This window comes from Oryctolagus cuniculus, chromosome 9 (genome assembly GCF_964237555.1).
Source record: "Oryctolagus cuniculus chromosome 9, mOryCun1.1, whole genome shotgun sequence".
NCBI classification, from domain to species: Eukaryota; Metazoa; Chordata; class Mammalia; order Lagomorpha; family Leporidae; genus Oryctolagus; species Oryctolagus cuniculus.
Window position 1 is genome coordinate 36,196,262 of NC_091440.1, and position 12,728 is coordinate 36,208,989.

Below are 12,728 nucleotides of genomic sequence, written 5' to 3' on the forward strand. Positions count from 1 at the left end.
TTAATTTACGGTGACATTTTTAATTCAGTGTTGTAATGGATAATGCTAATTTCACAACATTTTAAAAACATCCTTAAACTGTCACAATTGTGTAGCATTTTTAACTTCCTCTCCAGGCTGATATTTAAGCCATTTGGAATGCAGTGAAATGGTATGTTCTTTGCTTCTGCATCAACTGGAGATTCATGTGACCCTGGGTGGTATAGGTATCAATTCTATTTCTTCCTGTGCCTGTGTTAGTTTTGTTTGGAGATAGCTCAGCTAGAGTGGATGGCTCCCTTTGGGCTCAGTACTACTTTGTCTTCCTTAAGTGATCAATTTCAGCTAACATATTGCTGCTTTAAAAGACAGTATTATGCGTGCTTCATATTTTTAGTGATTGAGTGCAAAAGAAACATTGAGGGCTTTTTCAGATCATCACATATCAAACTGACATTTGCTGCCTTACCCTGGCACTTCTGTTTCTGCTTCTTAACCATTTACAGAGAAAACAAACTTTGAGAAAATACTTAAGAGTATGGAATCCTTCTATTTATATGTTGTTTTAAATGGCCTATCACTACTCTTGGACTCAATCAGGAAACATGATCCTCATTCCAGCCTTACTCATAAATGCTTGTCTTCCTATTTTAGGAATACCTTCTTCGTGGACAATGATCATGGCTAATTCACTTCTTAGACCTCTACAGGCTTAACATACAACAGTACGTAATGTTTCAAATATGAGTGTACTTCAAAAGGTTCATGTAAAAATTGATTTTTTTTAAAAAAAATGTTTATTTTGGTGCAAACATTTTGAGATCTATGTACCAGGGGGTCTTCTGAAAGTATATGGAAATGTATATTACCAAAAAATTACACATAGGTTTCAAATAATTTTAGACAAAAACAAGCTTATCCCTTCGTTCCAGTTTTTCATGAACTTTCTGAAGAACCCTTATAAGTATCTCTTAGTATCAGAGACTACTGTTGTGTACATTCCATCTGCAAGCCTCTATCTTTTACAGTAGCCAACCTGTCATAAGTAATTGGCCCATAGTAGCCTCCAGAAAGAGATCTGCAAGGGCAGGGACAGACTATGTCTTAGCCTAGAGCTAACTGTCCACATATTAAGTACCAACTAAATATGTACTTAGTAAATTAATGCTGTGGTTTATTTAGTCTTTAGTTTTGTTACTTTAAGTTCCTTTTTAGTATTGCCTTGCAGCCTTACAGTTGCATACTCATGTTTAACTCATTTTTCTTTTTTTTTAACTAAAAGGTATAATTCTTTTGAGTACTCACTGTATATAATTTTTACTGCAAAATAAAGAATGGAGGGAACAAAAGACAATTTAAAAATACTTGGGCTTTACCTCTCCCTTATGACTGGTAGGTGAATTCCCCTTATCTGTAAACTCTCCTCTGCATCCAAATTCAACTCTTCCTCTTCACACTAGGTAGCTACAGAGCAGGCAAGGGTGCTCATTCTGGAGTTTCAGGTGTCCTGGCTAAGCTCACTGGAAATGGCTGTTTCTGTAATTGATACAAATGGTGTCCTATGCAGAAAGTTGAAGGTTTTTACTTTTCTTCTTGAATAATAAGATACTATTTGGCAATTTAGCGTACAAAAGGAGAGTACAAAAGATACATTAGAAAGAAGGAGGTGATTGTATTGAGAGTTGTTTCCAACCCCCATTGCTCACCCCTCAAGCCTGCCCCATTCCCAATCTGACATGATAGATTAGTTAGTTTGGCTTTAAACAAATTGGATTCATAGAAGTTTCTAGAGACTTTGGGCTCAAGTGATGTACCTCTTCAGGGAGTAAAAGAGTAAAATACTACACTTGTATTTTTTTTTTTTTTGAGATTTTTTTTTTTTTGAGATGTATTTAATTTGAAAGGACCAATGACAGCGGGAGGGAAAGACAGATACAGAGAGATTCTTCCATGTTTTGGTTCATTCCCCAAATGCCTGCAACAGCTAAGGCTAGTTCAGGTTGAAACCAGAAGCCAGAAATCCCTTCCTGATCTCCCTCATGGGTGGGAGGGCCAAGCCCAGGAGCCATAATCTGCTGTCTACCAGGTGCATTCACAGGGAGTTGGATCAGAAGCATGGGTAGCCAAGACTCGAGCGGCATTCCAAAATGGGGTACAGGCATCCAGATCAGTGGTTTAACTTGCTGTCCCACAATTTCTGCTCCCCCACCTGTATGTTTAATGATAGTCACTCACACTCTTTCTCCCAACACTCATGGCACAATCTAGGCAACCAGACAGGATGGGGTTACAAGCTCCACAAGAAGACACACAAGGTGGTAATAAGACACCTGAATTAGGGGGCCCTACCCAGAATATGAGGATGTATTTATTCTTAGGCACAGCTGTTGCATGACCTATAGATTTCCAAACAGTACTGAGACAATTTGGAAAGTGGAGCCTAAAGACCTGTTAGGACACAGGAGCTTAAGGTAAAGATTTTAAAGGCTAAGGCATTTGCATTAAAAAGAATGAAATGCCAGAATTATTCAAAATAGAAGTCTGTTTTTTTGGAATCACTGTTGTAGATTGAACAGATTTGGCTCCCCTTACTCATGTACACATTTAGACCCCAAAGTCTTAGGCCAACAGTTAATGGGTTAACCTTAGTAGATTAAGGGTAGAGACTCTATCTAATTATAGCTTCATAGAGATGGCCCACCGGAAGGTCTCTGGGTCACTGGGGACTTGCCCTCAAAAGGAGGCTCTTGTGAGAGGGTTGTTTATACCAGCTGAGCTGGCTTCCCAGCCCCTCTCTGCTTCCCGGCTTCCCCCCATCATCTCCAGCCTCACCGGATACCTGAACCAATGAGGCTGCCAAACTGTGGACTGTGAAACTCCACATTTTAAGCTGAAATAAAACTTCTTTCCTTGTAAGTCGCTCCTCTCCCACATTTTAGTTGTAGTGATGAAAAGCTGACTGATAAACTAAGCATCCAAAGTGGCTAATAAAACAGCCTGGTGATACTAAAAAAGAAAATGATACAGTGTCTGTGTACTTACCATAAAGACATCCAGTATCTATTAATTCATGGCTCCTTTCAGTAAGAAACTCATCAGATGCTATGTTGTAAAGTACACACATGTGAAAAGAAACACACATACTCTATTTAAAAATTTCTTGGATGTAACAGAATGTAAAAAAGAGAAAGATTCATGAATCAGTACTGAAAATATTCTTTAAAAACTAACTTTAAAATGGATTAATTAAATTCACCAATAAATAAATAATAAATAATAAAATAATTAAATTCACCAATAAATAAAGGATTAGCCAAAAGGTCCCAGAGAGTAATTTATGTGGCATATGAGCCACATTAATTACACATGCTGTGAATAAATTAAAATGTTTCAGAAGGACTAAGGAAATGTATTACATTAACTACACTTGGAAATTTGGTGACTTCTATATTTTATTACATAAATGAACTATATTTACAACTCTGTGGAACAATAGGAAATTGCCAATGCATTGCTTGTACCATGAATCTTATCATTGATTTGAAAAATATTTATTAAGTATCTATTATATGCATAATGTTATTTTATGTACTGGAGATATATCCAAGAGAAAAACAAAGAAACACCCTTGCCATGTGAGACCTGAATTCTAGCACTAGAACAGAAAATAAACAATAAAACGAGGGAGTGGGAGTTTAACCTGGTGGTTAATTGCCCGCATTCCACATCTTAGTGCTATATTCAAGTTCTAGTTCTGCCTCCTGACTCCAGATTCCTGTCAATGCAGGACCTGAGAGGCAGTGGCAATGGCTCAAGTAATTGGGTTCCTGCCACACACACAGGAGACCTGGACTGTGTTCCTGGCTCCTTAGTTTTGTCCCTATGCCAGCCTCAGTTATTGCATGTATGTGGGGAATGAGCCAACAACAGGAGCTACCTAACCAACCCTCTCAGTCTCTCTCCTTCTCAAAAATAAATAACAAATAATTTTAGAAAACTAAAATAGATGTGAGCTATTTATCTTTTAAAAGAGGGCAAGTGCTGTGGAAAAACAAAAGTGAAATAAGAGTAAGTGAGATCTGGTTTACTGCTTCACCTCTTTGAAGTGCTGTTTGAGTAAAGAATTGAAGAAAGCTATTTATGTTTTAAGTTCAGATAGCTTAAAGTAAACTCCAAAGGCAATTTACAATGCACTTGGACCAGTAGATCCTTCTATTGCAAACTGCAATTTTTACCCTGCCTTTATGGAAACAGCAAACCTTAAAAAGGCAAACTCAATTCCTTTCATCATCCATCCTTCTTACATCCTTTATGTAGTAATGAGTGTTGGGAAGTATGCCAAGAAAATGGTTTCACCTTGGTAAGAGCATCTTATTATTTCACTTGGACAGCATCAACTCACTGAAAATGTGCCACTGAAAACCATAAGCTAGCCCTAAGCTTTTTCATCTGGGTCTTAGTCAAGAATATAGAGGGTAGGTAACATACAAACAAAATAAAATAATCCTCTGAAGAGTAAAGATAATTAAATATTAAGTCCAAAGCACAAGTAATGAGAATATTGTGTCCCCTGGCAATGAGGTTTATGATAAATGAATATACTGTTCCACCATTATAAAGAAAAAAATGGATAATAACATTTCAGTGTAGTGTGTAAATAAATGCAGAGTATAAATTTATTAATGCATTTGTGTTGATTTCCATTTACTTCACTCTTTGTTCTCTCATCTAAAGTCCAGAAAATACATTTTCTGTTGTTAAGGTCATAGGGATGTATTTGTTCATCCTATGATGTATGACAAAGCAGTCAGCTTACAGGGAGAATACTGAATGTCTGATTGCTTAGATCAGAGGGCCAGAGCCCTCACCCTACCTCATTTTCCCATTCACATTTATGCTTTCAGGCACAATGCTGTAAAAGGACTTTATCAAGTTCTCAAAGGCATTTCCTCATCCAACTGAGTGCCGGATTATGGACAAGTTCCCAGGTCTGCATTAGTACAGACAATAATGTTCAAATGGCTCCATACTATGTGGGCTGTCAAATTGGAATTTAAATACTCACAAGAAGACAATAACAACACTGATCCACCAAGTTCTTTGTCAGCAGAGAGATTTCTCAAAGATAACTACTCCTGAGTAGTTGCAAGAGATTGAAAATTTTGGCAGACAGTGGAATCCTTTTTGTGAGGGGTAAAAAATTGAATTGGCTCATAAGTCCATAGTCATGAGAATTGTACCCTGTGATCTCATGTGAAATGTTGTGAGCTCTGCTAAGTCAACTGCATCCTTGGCCTGCAACATCTGTATCGGTACCCAGACACTGTGGTTAACATTGCAAGCCTAAGTGATTTCCAGAATTAAGCTGAGTATGTTGAGTAAGATTTGGGGACTTGCCCCTGAATGCCGATATTTTTCTGGACTCTAATTTAGTTTTAGAAGAGACTTCTAAAACCAGAAGTCTCTTAGAGAGTTGCTTCAATCCCTAGATTCCTACTCCAGTGATAGCATATCATTTTTTCCTTTATATATTTACCTGTCCCAGCAAATGGAACAATTCCCCAAACATGCCTTAACTGAAACCAAAGATTCAATAGAATATTATTAATTGGACTTACTGTAGTTTTTACATTCTGCTACTTTTTTCTCCAAATTTCAAGAAAAGGAGCATGATACACCCACATCACAAACTCTGAACCCCAAACATTGTCTCACAGGAAAGTATTCCAAAAGCTAAACACTGTACCTGGTTTAAGTAAACAATTATGCAAGGCGTCTTTATGATTTTTTCATTCTGATAAAGGAATATAGCAAACAGAGAGTCTCAGTAGGCTAATAAGTTGCCTTTTGAAAGAGTTTGAATTAATATATTAAGAGAAGTCAAGTGGCTGGTGCTGTGGCATGTGGGTAAAGCAGCTACCTGCAGTGCTGGCATCCCATATGGATGCCAGTTGGAGTCCCTGCTGCTCTACTTCTGATCCAGCTCTCCGCTATGGCCTAGGAAAGCAGTAGAAGATGGCCCAAGCCCTTGGACCCCTGTACCTGCATAGGAGACCTGGAAGAAGCACCTGGCTCCTGGCTTTAGATTGGCCTTTGCTGTCATTTGGGGAGTGAACCAGTGGATGGAAGACCTCTCTCTCTCTGTCTCTGCCTCTGCATCTGTGTAACTCTGCCTTTCAAATAAATAAATAAATAAATATTGTTAAGAGAAGTCAAATTACCCATTTAGTACTTCACTATAATATATTATCTGGTAAGTTATATTTCTCCTATTCCTGATGCTGCCAGTAACTAATAGGAGTCTATGATTTAATTATTTGACTTTTATTTAACATCTGTTATGGAATAATTTCAGGCATTTATACTAACCAGAGAAAACTGATGAATGTCTGGGTAATCATTACCATGATTCAACTGTTATTAAATCGCATCTAGTCTTGCTTTATTGGTATCTCTACCCACTCTTTCAAACACTGATTGTTTGAAAGCAAATATCACCATTGAATAATTTTATCTGTATCAGTATAGATTTCATCCTGATAAAGACTATTTAAAACAATACCCATATTATTATCATACTTTATCAATACATTAATTTTGAAAATTGTGAATTCTGATTATGGCAACATAAAGAGTGACAAATATTTTTGAAAAATATAGAACTGAACAAAAAATCAAAAACAGTCATTTCAGGATGTAGAGCCCAACCACGGGGACAGCAAACTGAGAACAATTATTTCTTTTAAAACAGACTGTTACAATGCATCTCACTAGTCCCAGTGATCAATTTCTGTTCACAATTGATCATAATGATAGGACTAAGAACCAAAGGGATCATATAAACAAGAATAGTGTCTGCAAATACTAGCTGATAGAATAAAAAAGGGAGAGAACGATCCAACATGGGAAGTGAGATACACAGCAGACCCATAGAATGGCAGATGTCCTAAACAGCACTCTGGCCTCAGAATCAGCCCTTAAGGCATGCGGATCTGGCTGAAAAGCCCATGAGAGTATTTCAGGCATGGAAAGCCAAGACACTCTGGGGGAAAAAAAAAAAAAAAAAAACCTAAATGAAAGATCTCCATGAGTGAGATCCCAGTGGAAAGAACGGGTCATCAAAGAAGGAGGTACCTTTCTCTGAAGGGAGGAGAGAACTTCCACTTTGACCATGGCCTTGTCTAAATATGATCAGATTCGATGAACTCAAGAGGCTTCCATAGCCTTGGCAGCTCATGACAAGAGCCTAGGTTGATTACTGATGCCACAAACAGGAGTGTCAATTTGTTAAGTCAACAACAGGAGTCACTGTGCACTTACTCCTCATGTAGGATCTTTGTCCTTAGTGTGCTGTACATTGAGATTTAATGCTAAAACTAGTACTCAAACAGTATTTTTCACTTTATGTTTCTGTGTGGGAGCAAACTGTTGAAATCTTTACTTAATGTATGCTAAACTGATCTTCTGTATTTTAAGAGAAACGAAAATGAATCTTGATGTGAATGGAAGGGGAGAGGGAGTGGGAAAGGGGAGGGTTGCGGGTGGGAGGGACGTTATGGGGGGGAAGCCATTGTAATCCATAAGCTGTACTTTGGAAATTTATATTCATTAAATAAAAGTTTAAAAAAAAAAAAACAGACTGTTAGGAAGAACAGCCAAGCATCTTTGTTCTTACATGGGGCTTATCTCATCCTTTTTCCAAGAATTTGGTCATGAATCATTGCAACTTTCCAGCATGGATTTGGCCACCAAAAGCAGGACATTTGAGGCCACACATAATCCATAAAGATGGTAGACACATAGGTAGATTTTAAATATGTGTGTGAGTGGGAGAGAGAGGAGAGGAGAGGAGATTAGAGGAGGGGAGGGGAGAGAGGAGGGTAGAGGAGAAGAGAAGAGGAGAGAGAGGGAAATGAGAAATCGAGACATATAGACAGGCAGAATGAAGCCAATAGCCTGGAATTTCATCTGGGTCCCCCATGTGGATGGCAGGGGCCAAAGCACTTAGATCATCCTCCATTGCTTTCCCAGGAACAGTATCTGGGACCTGGATTGGAAGTGGAGTAATTGGAACTCGAACAGGTGCCCATATGACATGCCAGTGTTGTATCTGGAGGTTTAACATGCTACACCAGAGATAGCCCCTCTTTGAGTATCTTATATTTCTCTTACTCCATTATCTTCTGGCATAAAGTAATATTGTCAAAAGTCATCTTCTGGCATAAAGTAATATTGTCAAAAGTCAAGTTGATCTGATATTATTTCCTTATAACAAACTGATCTTTACAGTAGATGTGTGATGCCTTGAAAGAATATGTTTTATCTCTCCCCTTGCTGCAATGAGTATTGGCAGAGACCCCTAACTTAATCTCCAGAGCATTGCTCTTATCCGATAGAAACTGTTTTGTTTAGGGGATGGCAGCCAATGACTCTTGCTATAAGGTACAAAAGACCTCTGTCCTGACCCAAGGCAGAGCCAATTCCACAGTGTACATATTGCCTGGTTTCTCTTCTTCCTCCACACTTTAGAAGAGATAAAGTCTAAACCTAACCTGAGTCCACATTCACATTGTTTGCTCTCCACCCAATTTTCCTCACTACCTTATCGCTTTTTGCCATGCATTTCTATAATAGATTGAAAATTATAATATTCACTATCTGTATACATTTCTATATATTATGTATTGTATTAAATGTTTGCTTCATATCTATGTATATATACATATATGTATCTATGTATATGTATATATACACATATGCATATAAATATATAATGTATCATGAATACATTATATATAATATATACACATTATATAATATATAATACATAATTACATATTAATATCATATATTTAATATATTATATGTTAATATCGCTATATTATATTATATAATTATATATTATGTATAATTATATATAATTTATAATTTATATATAATACATATATGTATACATGTATACATATATGCATATACATATATATGTATATATACACATATATGTATATAAATATATATAATGTTCTTAGTAAACAACTATTATTCAAATCTTAGTCTCAGGCTTTATTTCTAGGGAATCTACCTTTTCAAAATCTTCTGTTTTTCCATTCATCTCATTTCTGAGTTATATTCCTAGTTTATAGTGCTCTTTCACTGAGTACATCAGTTTTCACGTTCTTTAAAGCTTTGTGAAAAATTAGATTGTAGTTCTCACCTGTTTAATGGGTATCATTTACAGATTGCCTACATTTTCTGTGGAATAGCTATTCTGAGCCTTACTTTTTTTAAAAGTAACTTTGTATATGACATGGTTCATTTGACCGTAGGGTCATTTTTATTTTGTGATATTAGCAATGAAGTTGAATCAGAATTGCTTTCCTACCAGCATTACTCTTCAGATTCTGCTTCTTGTGCATTCAAAAACTAATAAAAGTTATGACTGTAATTTGAGCTCTGTTTGCCTCTTAGGTAAAACTTCTTATGTTCCCGTCCTATTTCTCCATTTTAATATCTGCAGTTACTCAGAGTATGGACTGTACTTCTAGTGTTTCTCTGAGTAAGCCTCTCCCCCGCAGCTGCAGTGATAGGTGCCCATAGAACTCCAATGCCACCTGACCTTCTGGGGCCCTCAAAACCTCACACGAACTGATGACTGTCCACCTCCGCCTCAGTGACAGTGGCTCCTCTGACTGGCTGGCCCCCTGTGTTTGCAGAGTGGATGGTTTTCAGAATAGTTGCAATCGTGTGTCTTTCTCTCTATTTTTGCTCAGTTGTTGATTCCATGTGGTTTTGTTGCTGTCAGTCACTTGTCTCCATTTACTCAAATTTAAGTGTGAGTGGCAAGATATTTTTAACTAATTTGTTGCAGATGTTGACTTTAGGGTTTTGGGTTTGCTATACATTTTTGGGCTAAAAACTGTACCACCATCTGTCTAGAACTCCAAATTTAGCTATTTTTACCAAGTGCTTATGTTTAAACAGATCAAAAAAAACCTACATATATGAAAAAAACTAGAATCTGATACACTGGATTGACAATTTGGATTGCCAATTGGGATCTCATTGATTAGTTCTGCAGGAATATAATAAATGTATGAATTACTTGGCTTGTGAATGGAAAAGAGCAGCAAACTTCCAGATTATGTAAAAAATTAATGTGCAGTATGCTTAATTTCATCGAAGTTTTTCTCTCTAAACTTTATGATGGGCAAATTAATGCTTTACTGATGAGAGAAGGCTGGAATTGCATGTAGTAGAGGGAAGTGCGTTTAAATCAAGTTCATTTGAAGGTGGCATAATTTCTCTATCACCTAAACATCTTGGATTTCCTCCTCACATTCTAATATCTCTTTTTGTCTCTTGTGTTGTCAGTTTTCCAGCAAGTTTCTACGAAGCTTCTTCAAATTTTGTTTGAGATTGGGTCCCTTGGAAGGTAAGAAAGTGGGAACAAGTGTCAGCCTAGGCAAGATGAATTTTGTAGAGTATATTGCTAACTCTGTCCTCACTTCTGAAGGCAGAAATGCAAGACTTGGGTGTTTAGGTTCTGTTACTCAGACTGGGCTCAGATTTAAGTTAAAAATCACTTTTTACAACAACTTGAATAGTTTCAATTTCAAGCTTTTGGAGGACCTCTTAATCTCTAGTGAGGCAAAGCCCTTTATGGATAAAAATTGGTGACTTCTGTGTGGACCAGGTGCTCAGAGGAAATATGTCTGTACTGGAAAGAATGGAGTCTTTGAATAGAGCCCAGCCAGAAGCAAGCCCTGGTGCCATGATGTGGTCCAGTGCATTCTATGGAAGCTGTTGCAGGTGTTGCTCCAGCAAGGCCATTGAATGTAGCCCTGAGAGCCAATCTTACTCTTCCAACACCTCCCAAATCCCTTTCAAAATTAGGGTTGGCAAACTTTGATTTTAAGGGCCATATAATATCTGTTTTAGGCTCTAAGGATCCAAGTCTCTATTGCAACTACTCAATTCTGTTGTGGTGGTGAGAAACCAGCCATATATAAAAGCCTGACTGTATTTCCATAAAACTCTATAAAAATTGGTAGCAGACAGGACATGACTTGTCTGCCATAGTTCACTAACCCTTGCTCTAGAATGAGACTCATGATTAAGGGTGAGGCCTAACCAAGTCACAGCACAAAAAGAACATTGATATAGAGCCTGTTGACACTCCCATTTTATTTGCTGAAAAGTAGACTACTTTGGGACGAAACATGCAAGAATTGGACTGTGGGATATCAATGGGAGCAGGTGGAAGTCATCACTACATTTTCTTTCCCCATGTACTATATGAAGGCACTTCAAAAAGCTTATGGAAAATAGGATTAAAAGATAAGCGCTTTTTTTGGTACAAAAATGCATAAGGTGAAGCCTTCCAAAAATTCATGAAAAATGCATGTTACGATGAAATGCATGGATTTCAAAAGTTTCAGCACCAAAATACACTTATCTTTTAATTCTATTTTCCACAGACTTTTGAAGCACCTTCATGAATTCAGGAAAATTCTTTACCTTATTTATTCTCATGTAGTGAAATACAATTATTTGGGCAGATGAGAGAAAGCTGTGAAGACTCTTCCATCTAGCTTACAAAAACCCTTCTACAATATCAATGCCTTTCAAGACAAACTAAGAGAAGTGATTGCTTGACCACACTTATTAATTATTGTATCAGCCTTGAATGCCTTTTTTTTTCATGAGAATGAGGACTTGGAAGAAGAAGCCACAGAGATTACTGGTTCCTGTGTACTTTGTTCTCAGTAAAGTATGGAGATACCTCAGAAATCTGAATATAGACCTACCGTATGACCCAGCAATCCCACTTCTGGGCATTTACCCAAGGGAAATGGAATCAGTGTAAGAAAGGGATATCTGTACTCCCATGTCCGCTGCAGCTCAATTCACAATGGGTAAGATATGGAATCAACCCATATGCCCATCAACTGATGACTGGATAATGATATTATGGCATATATAATGATATTATGGCATATGGAATACTACTCAGTGGCAAAAACAAAACTGAAATTTCTGTCATTTTCAACAAAATGGATGCAATGGGAAACCATTATACTTAGTGAAAATAGCCAGTCCCAAAAGGACAAATACCAAATGTTTTTTCTGATCTGTGATAATGAAGAGTATTTAAAATGTATTATAACTAATGGAGTATCTAAAATGTAATGTATAGGAGTGAAATTGACATTTTGAGATTCAATGATTATTCACAGCTCTTATCTCTACTGTTGAGGAATAGTGTTTTTTTTTTTTCCTAAATACTAGGTATTAAACTCAGTGTAGGGTTAATCTTATAAGTATAAAGTAAATTGAAAATAGAGTTTTCTAAGAATTAAGAGTAGGAAAAGGGGAGAGAGGAGGAAGAAAGGCGGGAGCATGGGTGGGAGGGAGGATATAGTCGGAAGAATCATTATATTCCTAAATCTGTGTATATGAAAAGCATTAAATTTGTATACCTTAAATAAAATTTAAAAAAGAAGAAGATCCAGAGCTGAACATCAGTATTAGGAATCCCAACCAAATAGAACCTAACAGATGTATGTTAGCTATTGTTTTGAAACACAAGATCTTCATTAAGCATATTACATAACTCATCTATTTTCCCATACAAAATATCAAAGGAAACCTGTTTAAGGTAAACCCAAAGAGAGAGGCATAATAAAGAGTAAGACTTAAGACTATTATTGGTAAATTTTACGCCTAAGTCCAAGATGCATTCTGAATTC